The following is a 14,233-nucleotide window of genomic DNA, read 5'->3' as shown; positions in this document are numbered from 1 at the left end:
GCATTATTGATGATTAATTTGCAATTTAAATGACAATAGGGCTGGGTTTTATAAGTGTAATGGGTTCAAGTGTGACCTTCCAGTCAAGAAATGTCCTCATCAAGAAGCTTATGTGAAGATCCCTTTTCTACTTTAAATGAATTTACTGTATATATCTCTTATTTAGTTTAGTTCGTCATTCAGAGATGGTGGAATATTTTTGTCCTTCACAGGTTAAATGAGCATTGCATAAAAGTCTGTCTAAGTTCTCTTTCTTATTCTTCTATAAACTGGAAGGCAAACATAGATTTCTCACGCATAGTTTATCAATCATGATCTCACCTCCTTTCTATATGCAGACAATGTGGTACTCATTGGGGATGTGTGCAGTGATGGAGGGTTATGTCCCAATGGGTGACAGGCATGGTGATGTTCACCACTGATATGGAGAGAACAGGGAAAAAGATTCCCTTGAACTATGAAATGTGGTCACGAAATTAGAAATCATTGTGGTGATATACCTCTTTCATATGACCAAATGAAATCGCATTGCACTAATTAAAGAATCGCCTGCTATATTTGTTATTTCATTCTATAATTTATGTTTGCAATGAAAACGAACCTGCTAAATGCTCTAGGAGACAGGCTGGGATGAAATCCGCTGTGGAGCCTCATGTGCTTCAAGTTTTCCATATGAATAAGAACTACATACTCTTTTTCTGTGGTACGAACACATTTCTAGACCTATCAAGGCCAAGCTGCTAGCTAATTTTATTTTCTTTTTATGCAGATGAATCAACAAGTGTCCTCCGAAAGGCTGAAGGTGAATATCAAGGGCACCGCTCTTTGATGATGCGCACCCATGGTTTCCTCACCATGATGCAACGACAAGATGTTCTTGATGGGTATGTAGCAGGAATCTCTTGTAGAGTTCAAAACCAGCCTTATTAGTACCAATCATTTATGATGTGGTTGTTCTTGTCTTTCAGTCGAACAAAAGAAGTGGAACAAATGGGTTTAACTTGTATGCCTACTCCTGTTGTGATAAGCATTTGGTTTCCATCTGCAAGACAAGTTTCTGCTTGTGTAACAACAATATTGTCTGGGTCGTCTAGTTTCTAGCTATCATCTGTTCCAGGCCCATCCTGACCATTGGGTTCCTCGTGTTCTCCTTGGTGGTTCTCTACATTGTCTCAAGACGTATTGGCCTGTTGGTACTGCAAAGGACACTGGCTGATGCTATGAGATCATGCTCAGTATCAGTTGAAGACATCTTGGAGAAAGTGCAGGATAGACCTGCTCAAACAAATGCTCCTCCCATCTATGATGAACTGTGATTACTTTCATGCATTCTTTATACATGAGCTAACATCCAGAAGCAAGCTTACCTCTTAGAGTTCTTATTTCTTACTTCATGTTATATAAAGTAACATTTGCCCAAAAAGGCTATTACTGGTGCATTAATCTACTGCTGGAATTGAGTTGAAATCAAAGTATGCTTTACATTGCATCCATCAAGCCTAAAAATTTTGTAGTCAAACTACATTCAGTTGGATGAAGTGTACACAATCGGTCCTAAGAGTATTATGGGTGTGCCAAGCAGGTTTTATAAGTTTGAAAATGCCCACTAGGGTCCTGTATGTGAGTAAGTCATTTATCGTGGGTTTTAACCTATTCTTTTTTTTAAAATAGATAGCCTTCATTAATCTAATTTTCTTAACATGTAAGTATGTCGCCTCATCAAATAACATGGATGCAGAAAAAATTACAGCTCAAAATGCAATGCATAAGAATTTCAATCTATTATGTAATTCATATTTAATAATTATTTTAAAATTATACAATAATCATACGCAATAAAACATATGTATTTACTACTTTTAGTCATTGTACTTTGTGGTTTTGGCCCTTTTCTCCTTGTATAAAGTTACATGCAACTCTCCTGTATGGTTAAAAATACTAATTTAAACGTTTTGTTTCTTTGCCAGTTTTGGTTTTCTCCTACCGGTGTTGAATCAAATCAATTTTATTTTCGATGAGTTGATGGCCGCTTGTTTTTTCTGTGAGCTCATTTTCTAGGAGAGTGAGATGTGGGATATACACTCTGAAATGTTTGGTTTCTTTCAAACCATTTATTAGCTAACTAATTTTGGATGTCTTTGCACACAATACAATTGTACTCTGTTGTTGCCATCTTACTTTTTATGAGAGCTTAGCTCTGTACAATCAATTACACTTTTATACAAAAGGCCAAGTTCTTAACATATGCTCAAACACAAAGTTATTAAAAAATACAAATATTTTCAACAAGCACATGGTTTTAAACGGGTCTCTGCGCCATTTGGCGCAATGGGTCATCTAGTACTATTAAAAGGGGATGAGGTGTTGCTTAATGGCTTGTTTGCTCAATGTGCTTAGTGATATGCTCCAAAGCCCTCAACTTCTTTCTCATATCCACATATGTCCTAAACCTAAAGTCAAAATCGGCCCCACCGATTTGATCTATCCGACACCACCGAGTTCATTTGACATAGCCACTACTAGAAACCCTAATCAGTTTGGTCTCACCGATGGGATCTTGGTCTCACCGAGATGGGTTTGCAAACTCTCTGTTAGCTGTTGAAATAATTTCGGTCCCACCGAAATATGCAATCGGTCCCTCCGAGTTTGCTTGACCACTTCTCTGTTTGCTTATTACCAAAATCGGTCTCACCGAGTTAGTGTTATCGGTCAAACTCGAGTTGAGGTTTTACCCTAACCCTAGCACATCGGTCCCACCAAGTTGACCTTGTCAGTCCCACCAAAAATTCTAACGTTCACATTTTGAACCAAATCGGTCTGACCGAGTTTCACCATTAGGTCTCACAGAGTTTGGGAATCTGTGTGTAACGGCTATATTTTTTGTGGAGGCTATATATACCCCTCCACCCACTCTTCATTCATGGAGAGAGCCATCAGAACATGCCTACACTTCCAACATTCATTTTCTGAGAGAGAACCACCTACTCATGTGATGAGACTAAGATATTCCAATCCAACCACAAGAATCTTTATCTCTAGCCTTCCCCAAGTTGCTTTCCACTCAAATCATCTTTCCACCATAGCCAAATCTGTGTGAGAGAGTTGAGTGTTGGGGAGACTATCATTTGAAGCACAAGAGCAAGGAGTTCATCATCAACACACCATCTATTACCTTTTGGAGAGTGGTGTCTCCTAGATTGGTTAGTTGTCACTTGGGAGCCTCCATCAAGATTGTGGAGTTGAACCAAGGAGTTTGTAAGGGCAAGGAAGATCGCCTACTTTGTGAAGATCTACCAAAGTGAGGCAAATCCTGCGCGGGCGATGGCCATGGTGGGATAGACAAGGTTGCTTCTTCATGGACCCTTCGTGGGTGGAGCCCTCTGTGGACTCGCGCAACCGTTACCCTTCATGGGTTGAAGTGTCCACCAACGTGGATGTACGATAGCACCACCTATCGGAACCATGCCAAAAATCTTCGTGTTTCCAATTGCGTTTGCACACTCCAATCCCATCCCTTTACTTTCTTTCAAGTTGCATGCTTTACTTTCCTCTATTCATATACTCTTTGCATGCTTGCTTGAATTGTATTATGAATGCTTGAAATTGTGCTAATTTCCAACCTCAACTTGAAAAACTTAAAAACTGCTATCTTTGTTGAGGGTCTAATCACCCCCCTCTAGACACCTCTTCTCGATCCTTTCACGTACTAAGGAGAAGACCACAATAAAAATGTTGAGTGGCCCTCATATGCATTATTGTTGACCTAACAAAGAGCCCATATTATCTTGTATTCTCCTTTGAATAAAATGTTTGAAGATTTTAGCTTAGCCAACGACACTCTTGCACTATTATTATTTTCATATCATTCGGTCGTGCAAGTGAAGGCAATAATGATGATATCTGATGGAGTGACTGTGGTAAAGAAAGGCGGGTATGAACTCAACTTGTTTTTGTTTCTGTAAATATGTTTATCTCGGTATCCATGATTCAACTTGTTATGATTAAACATGTTTATGCTGACAGATAGATATTATAGTTGCTCATGACATGCTTAAGTAGCTAGGAGTGGGTAATGATTTATATTAGTTGTCAACATGCATTAAAATGGTTGTGATGTGGTATGATGATAGGGTATCCTCCTATGAATGTTTCAGTGGCTTGACTTGGCACATGTTCACACATGTAGTTGATTCAAAACCAACATAGTCTCCACGATATTTATGTTCATGGTGTTTATACCCTACTCATGGTAGCATTCAAAGTATATTATTCATAATGCATGATTATGACCATTTTCGCTCTCTAGCTGGTCGCTTCTCAACCTAATTGCTAGCCTTCGCCTGTACTAAGCGGGAATACTGCTTGTGCATCAAAACTCTTAAACCAAGGTTATTTCGGATGAGTCCACTATATATCTACCTATATGCGGTATTACTCTGTCGTTCCAAGTAAACTTGCATGTGCCACCTTTAAAATATTCAAATGAACATCTATTTTGTGTGCTCGTACCGCTCATGGAGCGACAGGGGGTGGTCAGTATCTTCCATGCTAAGCGGATTATTCTTATGATGAGTGTTTATTCAATTGTCCTTGCATGAGAGGGGGCGGTAATCGGGGTGCCCAGTCCCATGATTAAAATTGCAAATAATAAAACAAACTCCCCCGGACTGTTGTTGGTATGGAGGGCACTCAAGGATTCAGCTAGCCATTGCTTGTGTTTGTCGGTGGAGGGGGAGTAAACTTTACTTTTACTGCTTGGTAACCGCCGCTAATGTGTTGAGCATGGAAGATATTGAAAACTCTTGGTCGTAACGTTGACAGGAAAGGTATACCACCCAAAATTATACTTATCTCTGATTTAAGCTATGATCTATGGCACCTCTGCAAATCCCTGCTTCCCTCTGCGAAGGGCCTATCTATTTACTTTTATGCTACTTTACTTTTATTATTGAGTCATCACCTTTTCAAACAAGCACTAGTCTGGAGAGCACTATTGTCATTCTCATGCATTGCGTATAGTTAATGTTGTGTGCATCATGACTGGATCTCTTCTACCATGAATTACAATGTTTAGTCGCTGCTTGAACTTTGGAGGTGCTCTGCATTTATGTTTTGCGGTCTCAGAAAGGGCTAGCGAGATACCATTGTTGTTATATTATATCATGATCGTTTTGACGAAGTGTTGGAATTTGAGATATTTTATTATTGCTCTCTAGTTGATTATGCCATTGATATGAGTGGATATATTTTCTATGAGTTACCCTTTGCATGGTTAGTTATAATTTTTTCTGAAAACCTAGGTATCACTTAAGCATATATATGTAAACAACAACAAAAGAGTTTGTAAAGTTTTTCTTTATCACTCTCAGTTTGTCAACTGAATTGCTTGAGGACAAGCAATGGGTTAAGCTTGGGGGAGTTGATACGTTTCCGTCGTATCTACTTTTTCTAAGGCTTTTGCTCTTGTTTTGGACTCTAATTTGCATGATTTGAATGAAACTAACCTAGACTGATGCTATTTTCAGCAAAACTACCATGTTGTTGTTTTTGTGCAGAAATAAAAGTTCTCAAAATTGGACAAAACTTTTCGGAGATCTTTTATGGAATAAATGAAGAATATTGGAACCAAGACCCACTGAATGGGGGCCACCCTGTGCCCACAAGGCACCAGGGCGCGCCTACCCCCTGGGTGTTAATACGTCCATTTTGCATCAAGTTTTCCTATTGTTATTTATAGTGTTTTCATTCAATATAACACTTTGTGCAGTAATTCTAATGCCTTTTCTCTCATAATATGCAAGGTTACACAAAGAGGGAGATTACCGGTAGCTGGAATTCTGGACTTGAAAAAGCTATGTTAGAGATACCTATTCTACACATCTTCAAATGAGCTGAAATTTTACGGAGATTTATTTTGGAATATATAAAAAAAGATTGGAGAAAAGAAATACTAGAGGAGGCCACCCAGGTGCCCACTAGGCACAAGGGCGCGCCTACCCCCCAGGCGCGCCCTAGTGGGTAGTGGGCCCCATGCCCCACTTCCGGTGCCCATCTTCTAGTACATAAGGCCATTTGCCCTATAAAAAAGAAAGATGAGACTTTTGGGACGCAGTGCCGCCATCTTGAGGGGGAACTTGGGTAGGAACACTTTTGCTCTTCGGCGGAGCGATCCCGCCGGGGATACTTCCCTCCAGGAGGGGGAAATCAAAGCCATCGTCATCACCAACAACCCTCACATCGTGCGAGGGCCAATATTTATCAACATCTTCAACAGCACCATCTCATCTCAAAACCCTAGTTCATCTTTTGTGTTCAATCTTTGTACCAAAACCTCAGATTGGTACCCGCAACTTTATTCTTGTAGACACGTGTTGGGCCTCCAAGCGGAGAGTTTTGTAGGACAATAGCAATTTTCCCTCAAGTGGATTACCTAAGGTTTATCAATCCATGGGAGGCGTAGGATGAAGATGGTCTCTCTCAAACAACCCTGCAACCAAATAATAAAAAGAGTCTCTTGTGTCCCCAACACACCAAATACAATGGTAATTTGTATAGGTGCACTAGTTTGGCGAAGAGATGGTGTGATACAAGTTTAATATTGATGGTAGAAATATATTTTTATAATCTGAATAAATAAAAATAGCAAGGTAGCAAATAGTAAACAGGGACAAAACGGTATTGCAATGCTTGAATATGAGGTCTAGGGTCTGTACTTTCACTAGTGCAATCTCTCAACAATGCTAATATAATTGGATCACATAAACATCCCTCAATGTGCGATGAAGAATCACTCCAAAGTTCCTATCTAGCAGATAACATAAGAAGAAATCGTTTGTAGGGTACGAAACTACCTCGAAGTTATTATTTCTGATCGATCTATCAAAGAGTTCATACTAAAATAACACCAAATAATTTCAGATTCATAATACTCAATCCAACACAAAGAACCTCAAAGAGTGCCCCAAGACTTCTACCAGAGAAACAAAAGACGAGAATGTGCATCAACCCCTATGCATAAATTACCCCAATGTCACCGCAGGAATCCGCGAGTTGAATGCCAAAATGAAGGAAATATGCCCTAGAGGCAATAATAAAGTTATTATTTATTTCCTTATTTCATGATAAATGTTTATTATTCATGTGAGAATTGTATTAACCGGAAACTTAGTACATGTGTGAATACATAGACAAAACATATTGTCCCCAATATGCCTCTACTTGACTAGCCCGTTAATCAAAGATGGTTATGTTTCCTAACCATAGACATGTGTTGTCATTTGATGAACATGATCACATAATTAGGAGAATGATGTGTTGGACATGACCCATCAATTAGCTTAGCATTATGATTGTTACAGTTTCATTGCTACTGCTTTCTTCATGACTTATACAAGTACCTCAGACTGTGAGATTATGCAACTCCCGAATACCGAAGGAACACTTTGTGTGCTACCAAACATCACAACGTAAAAGGGTGATTATAAAGGTGATCTAAAGGTGTCTCCGTAGGTGTTTGTTGGGTTGGCATAGATCAAGATTAGGATTTGTCACTCCGTGTTTCGGAGAGGTATCTCTAGGCCCTCTCGGTAATGCTCATCACTATAAGCCTTGCAAGCATTGTAACTAATGATTTAGTTGCGGGATGAAATATTATGGAACGAGTGAAGAGACTTGCTAGTAACGAGATTGAACTAGGTATGATGATACCGATGATCGAATCTCGGGAAAGTAACATACCGATGACAAAGGGAACAACGTATGTTGTTATGCGGTTTGATCGATAAACATCTTTGTAGAATGTGTAGGAACCAATATGAGCATCCAGGTTCCGCTATTGGTTATTGACTGGAGATGTGGCTCGATCATGTCTACATAGTTCTCGAACCCGTAGGGTCCGCACGCTTAACGTTCGATGACAATTGGTATTATGAGTTTATGTGATTTGATGTACCGAAGGTTGTTCGGAGTTCCGGATGAGACACGGACATGATAAGGAGTCTCAAAATGCTCGAGACATAAAGATTGATATATTGGACGGCTATATTCGGACACCAGAAGTGTTTCGGAGAAGTTTCGGATAAAACCGGAGTACCGGGGGGTTACCGGAACCCCCCCGGGGGGTTAATGGGCCTACATGGGCTTTAGTGGAAGAGAGGAGGAGACGGCCAGGTGGAGTCGCCCCCCCAAAGCTCAATCTGAATTGAGGAGGGGGGCCGGCCCCCCTTTCCTTCTCTCCCTCTTCCTCTCTCCTTCCCCTCCTAGTTGGACTAGGAAAGGGGGAACCTACTCCTAGTAGGAGTAGGATTCCTCCCATTGGGGCGCGCCCCATGAGGCCGACTGACCCCCTCCTCCCCTCCTTTATATACGGGGGAGGAGGGAACCCCATAGACACACAAGTTGATCTCTAGCCGTGTGCGGTGCCCCCCTCCACAGTTTTCCACCTTGGTCATATCATTGTAGTGCTTAGGTGAAGCCCTACACCGGTAACTTCATCATCACCATCACCACGTCGTCGTGCTAATGAAACTCTCCCTCAGCCTCAGCTGGATCTAGAGTTCGAGGGACGTCACCGAGCTGAACATGTGCAGCTCGCGGAGGTGCCGTGTGTTCGGTACTTGATCGGTTGGATCGTGAAGACGTTCGACTACATCAACCGCGTTACATAACGCTTCCGCTTTCGGTCTACGAGGGTACCTGGGCACACTCTCCCCCTCGTTGCTATGCATCACCTAGATAGATCTTGCGTGTTCGTAGGAATTTTTTGAAGTTACTGCGTTCCCCAACAATGGCATCTGAGCCAGGTCTATGTGTAGATGTTATATGCACGAGAAGAACACAGAGGGTTGTAGGTGATAATAGTCATACTGCTTACCACCAACGTCTTACTTTGATTTGGTGATATTGTTGGATGAAGCGGCCCGGACCAACATTACATGAGCGCATTCATGAGACTGGTTCTACCGACATGCTTTTGCACAAAGGTGGCTGGTGGGTGTCTATTCTCCAACTTTAGTTGAATCGAGTTTGACTACGGCCGGTCCTTATTGAAGGTTAAAACAACACACTTGATGAAAAATCATTGTGGTTTTGATGCGTAGGTAAGAATGGTTCTTGCTAGAAGCCCGTAGCATCCACGTAAAACTTGCAACAACAAAGTAGAGGACGTCTAACTTGTTTTTGCAGGGCTTGTTGTGATGTGATATGGTCAAGGCACGATGTGATATAAATTGTTGTATGAGATGATCATGTTTTGTAACAAAGTTATCGGCAACTGGCAAGAGCCATATGGTTGTCGCTTTATTGTATGCAATGCAATCGCCATGTAATTGGTTTACTTTATCACTAAGCGGTAGCGATAGTCCTAGTAACAATAGTTGGCGAGACGACAACGATGCTACGATAGAGATCAAGGTGTCGCGCCGGTGATGATGGAGATCATGATGATGCTTCGGTGATGGAGATCATGAGCACAAGATGATGATCGCGATATCATGTCACATATTTTGATTGCATGTGATGTTTATCTTTTATGCATCTTATTTTGCTTAGTACGGTGGTAGCATTATAAGATGATCCCTTACTAAATTTCAAGGTACAAGTGTTCTCCCTGAGTATGCACCATTGCTACAGTTTGTCATGCCGAGACACCAAGTGATGATCGGGTGTGATAAGCTCTATGTTCACATACAACGGGTGCAAGCCAGTTTTGCACACGCAGAATACTTGGGTTAAATTTGATGAGCCTAGCATATGCAGATATGGCCTCGAAACACTGAGATCGAAAGGTCGAACGTGAATCATATAGTAGATATGATCAACATAGTGATGTTCACCATTGAAAACTACTCCATCTCACGTGATGATCGGACATGGTTTAGTTGATTTGGATCACCTGATCACTTAGATGACTAGAGGGATGTCTATCTAAGTGGGAGTTCTTAAGTAATATGATAAATTGAACTTTAATTTATCATGAACTTAGTCTTGATAGTTATTCTATATGTTATTATAGATCAATGGCCCGTGCTACCGTTCCTTTGAATTTTAATGCGTTCCTAGAGAAAGCTAAGTTGAAACACGATGGAAACAACTACACGGACTGGGTCCATAACTTGAGGATTATCCTCATTGCTGCACAGAAGAATTACATCATGGAAGCACCGTTGGGTGCATGGCCTGCTGTAGATGCTACTGATGATGTTAAGAACGTCTGGCAGAGCAAAGCTGATGACTACTCGATAGTTCAGTGCGCCATGCTTTACGGCTTAGAATCGGGACTTCAAAGATGTTTTGAACTTCATGGATCATATGAGATGTTCCAAGAGTTGAAGTTAATATTTCAAGCAAATGTCCGAGTTGAGAGATACGAAGTCTCCAACAAGTTCTACAACTGCAAAATGGAGGAGAATTGTTCTGTCAGTGAACACATACTCAGAATATCTGGGTACCATAACCACTTGACTCAGTTGGGAGTTAATCTTCCTGATGATAGTGTCATTGATAGAGTTCTTCAATCACTACCACCAAGCTATAAAGGCTTCGTGATGAACTATAATATGCAAGAGATGAACAAGACTATTCCCGAGCTCTTCGCGATGCTAAAGTCTGCGGAGGTAGAAATCAAGAAGGAGCATCAAGTGTTGATGGTCAACAAGACCACTAGTTTCAAGAAAAAGGGTAAAGGGAAGAAGAGGAACTTCAAGAAGAACGTCAAAAATATTGCTGCTCAAGAGAAGAAACCTAAGTCTAGACCTAAGCCTGAAACTAAGTGCTTCTACTACAAAGGGACTGGTCACTAGAAGCGGAACTGCCCCAAGTATTTGGCGGATAAGAAGGATGGCAAAGTGAAAGGTATATTTGATATACATGCTATTGATGTGTACCTTACTAATGCTCATAGTAGCGCATGGGTATTTGATACTGGTTCTGTTGCTCATATTTGCAACTCGAAACAGGGGCTACGGATTAAACTAAGATTAGATAAGGACGAGGTGACGATGCATGTGGGAAATGGTTCCAAGGTCGATGTGATCGCCGTCAGCATGCTACCTCTACATATACCATCGGGATTAATTTTAGACCTGATTAATTGTTATTTGGTGCCAGCGTTGAGCCTGAACATTATATCTGGATCTTGTTTGATGCGAGATAGTTATTCATTTAAATCAGAAAATAATGTATTGGGGAACGTAGTAATTTCAAAATTTTCCTATGCACATGCAAGATCATGGTGATGCATAGCAACAAGAGGGGAGAGTGTCGTCCACGTACCCTCGTAGAACGTAAGCGGAAGTGTTATGACAAAGTAGTTGATGTAGTCGTACATCTTCACGATCGACTAATCCTAGTACCAAATGTACGACACCTCCGCGATCTGCACACGTTCAGCTCGGTGACGTCCCACGAACTCACGATCCAGTAGAGCTTCGAGGGAGAGTTCCGTCAGCACGACGATGTGATGGTGGTGTTGATGAAGCTACCGACGCAGGGCTTCGCCTAAGCACCGCAATGATATTACCGAGGTGGATTATGGTGGAGGGGGCATCACACACGGCTAAAAGATCAATGATCAACTTGTGTGTCTTGGGGGTGCCCCCCTGCCCCCGTATATAAAGGAGCTAGGGGGGAGGCGGCCGACCAAGGAGGAGGGTGCGTAAAGGGGGGACTCCTACTCCCACCAGGAGTAGGACTCCTTCTTTCCTAGTAGGAGTAGCAGAAGGGGGAAGGGAAGGAGAGAGGAGGAAGGAAAGGGGGCGCCGCCCCCTCCTTGTCCAATTCGGACTAGGGGGGAGGGGGTTCGCGGCCTGCTCTGGCCGTCCCTCCTCTTCTCCACTAAGGCCCAATAAGCCCTTTACACTCCCAGGGGGGTTCCAGTAACCCCCCGGTACTCTGGTATATGTCCGAACTTGCCCGGAACCCTTACGAAGTCTAAACATAGTTGAGGGAGTCCTGAACTAGGGGGTGTCCGGATAGCCGAACTATCATCATCGGCCGGACTCCAAGACTATGAAGATACAAGATTGAAGACTTCGTCCCGTGTCCGGATGGGACTTTCCTTGGCGTGGAAGGCAAGCTTGGCAATACGGATATGTAGATCTCCTACCATTGTAACCGACTCTGTTTAACCCTAGCCCTCTCCGGTGTCTATATAAACCGGATGGCTTTAGTCCATAGGACGAACAACAATCATACCATAGGCTAGCTTCTAGGGTTTAGCCTCCTTGATCTCGTGGTAGATCTACTCTTGTAATACCCACATCATCAATATCAATCAAGCAGGACGTAGGGTTTTACCTCCATCAAGAGGGCCCGAACCTGGGTAAAACATCGTGTCCCTTGTCTCCTGTTACCATCCGCCTAGACGCAGAGCTCGGGACCCCCTACCCGAGATCCGCCGGTTTTGACACCGACATTGGTGCTTTCACTGAGAGTTCCTCTGTGTCGTCACCGATAGGCTCGATGGCTTCTTCGATCATCAACGACGATGCAGTCCATGGTGAGACTTTTCTCCCCGGACAGATCTTCGTATTCGGCGGCTTTGCACTGTGGGCCAATTCGCTTGGCCATCTGGAGCAGATCGAAAGCTACGCCCCTGGCCGTCAGGTCAGATTTGGAAGTTTGAACTTCACGGTCGACATCCGCGGGGACTTGATCTTCGATGGATTCGAGCCACAGCCGAGCGCGCCGCACTGTTACGATGGGCATGATTTAGCTCTGCAACCGGACAGTGCCCTGGAGGCCGCACACGAGTCCGCTCCAACCCTCAATTTGGAGCCGGCTGCGCAGATCGAGGACGGGTGGCTAGACACCGCCTTGGGGGCAGCAACCTCTACGGCGATGGAGCCGAATACTGACCTTGTCCCTCGTGAAGCTCGTGACTCCGAGGTGCCGGACTCCTCGCCGGACTCCGAACCTCCCGCGCCCCCTCCAATCGAATCCGATTGGGCGCCGATCATGGAGTTCACCGCTGCGGATATCTTTCAACACTCACCTTTCGGCGACATCTTGAGTTCGCTAAAGTATCTCTCATTATCAGGAGAGCCCTGGCCGGACTGCGGTCAGGACGGTTGGGATGCGGACAACAAAGAAATTCAAAGCCCACCCACCACCCACCTAGTAGCCACTGTCGACGATCTAACCGACATGCTAGACTTCGACTCCGAAGACATCGATGGTATGGATGACGATGCCGGAGACGATCAAGAACCAGCGCCTACTGGGCACTGGAAAGCCACCTCATCATATGACATATACATGGTGGATATCCCAAAGGATGGGAATGGCGAAGGAACAATGGAGGATGACCCCTCCAAGAAACAGCCCAAGCGCCGGCGTCAGCAGCGCCGCTCTAAATCCCGCCATAGCAAGAATGGAGATTCCCGCACCGGAGATAATAACACCCCAGACAGTGCCGAAGACAACCCCCTCCAGCAAGATTCAGCACAGGAGGACGGAGACGCCAGCCCTCATGAGAGAGCGGCAAACGAAGAGGTAGAGGATTACATGCCTCCCTCCGGAGATGAGGCAAGCCTCGACGACGACGAATTTGTCATACCTGAGGATCCCGTTGAACAAGAGCGTTTTAAACACAGGCTTATGGCCACGGCAAACAGCCTCAAGAAAAAGCAACAACAGCTTAGAGCTAATCAAGATCTGCTAGCCGACAGATGGACTGAAGTCCTTGCGGCCGAAGAGCATGAGCTCGAACGCCCCTCCAAAAGCTACCCTAAACGCAAGCTGCTCCCCCGATTAAAGGAGGAGGCATATGAACCTGCATCACCAGCGGACAATACGGCTGACCGACCACCCCGTGGCCGCGACAGAGAGGCCTCTAGGCCCTCCACTAGAACCGTACCCCGGCATCGCTCGAAAAGCACAAGGCCACAGGGGAATGCTCTGGACTTGCGAGATATATTGGAGGATAAGGAAAGACAATCAAGATCGATCTACGGATCGCGTGGGCGCCCCATGATACGTGACGACAACCGTCACGCCGGACACAGCAAGTCCGGCCGGGCCGAACACAGTAGACAAAGCTCTTTTGAGCTTCGTCGTGATATAGCCCAATACAGAGGCGCCGCACACCCACTATGCTTCACAGATGAAGTAATGGATCATCAAATCCCGAAGGGTTTAAACCCGTGAATATTGAATCTTATGATGGCACAACAGACCCCGCGGTTTGGATCGAAGACTATCTCCTTCATATCCACATGGCCCGCGGTGATGATCT

Source organism: Triticum aestivum, chromosome 6B, assembly GCF_018294505.1.
Source record: "Triticum aestivum cultivar Chinese Spring chromosome 6B, IWGSC CS RefSeq v2.1, whole genome shotgun sequence".
Taxonomy (NCBI): Eukaryota; Viridiplantae; Streptophyta; class Magnoliopsida; order Poales; family Poaceae; genus Triticum; species Triticum aestivum.
Note: the sequence above shows the minus strand (reverse complement) of the source record.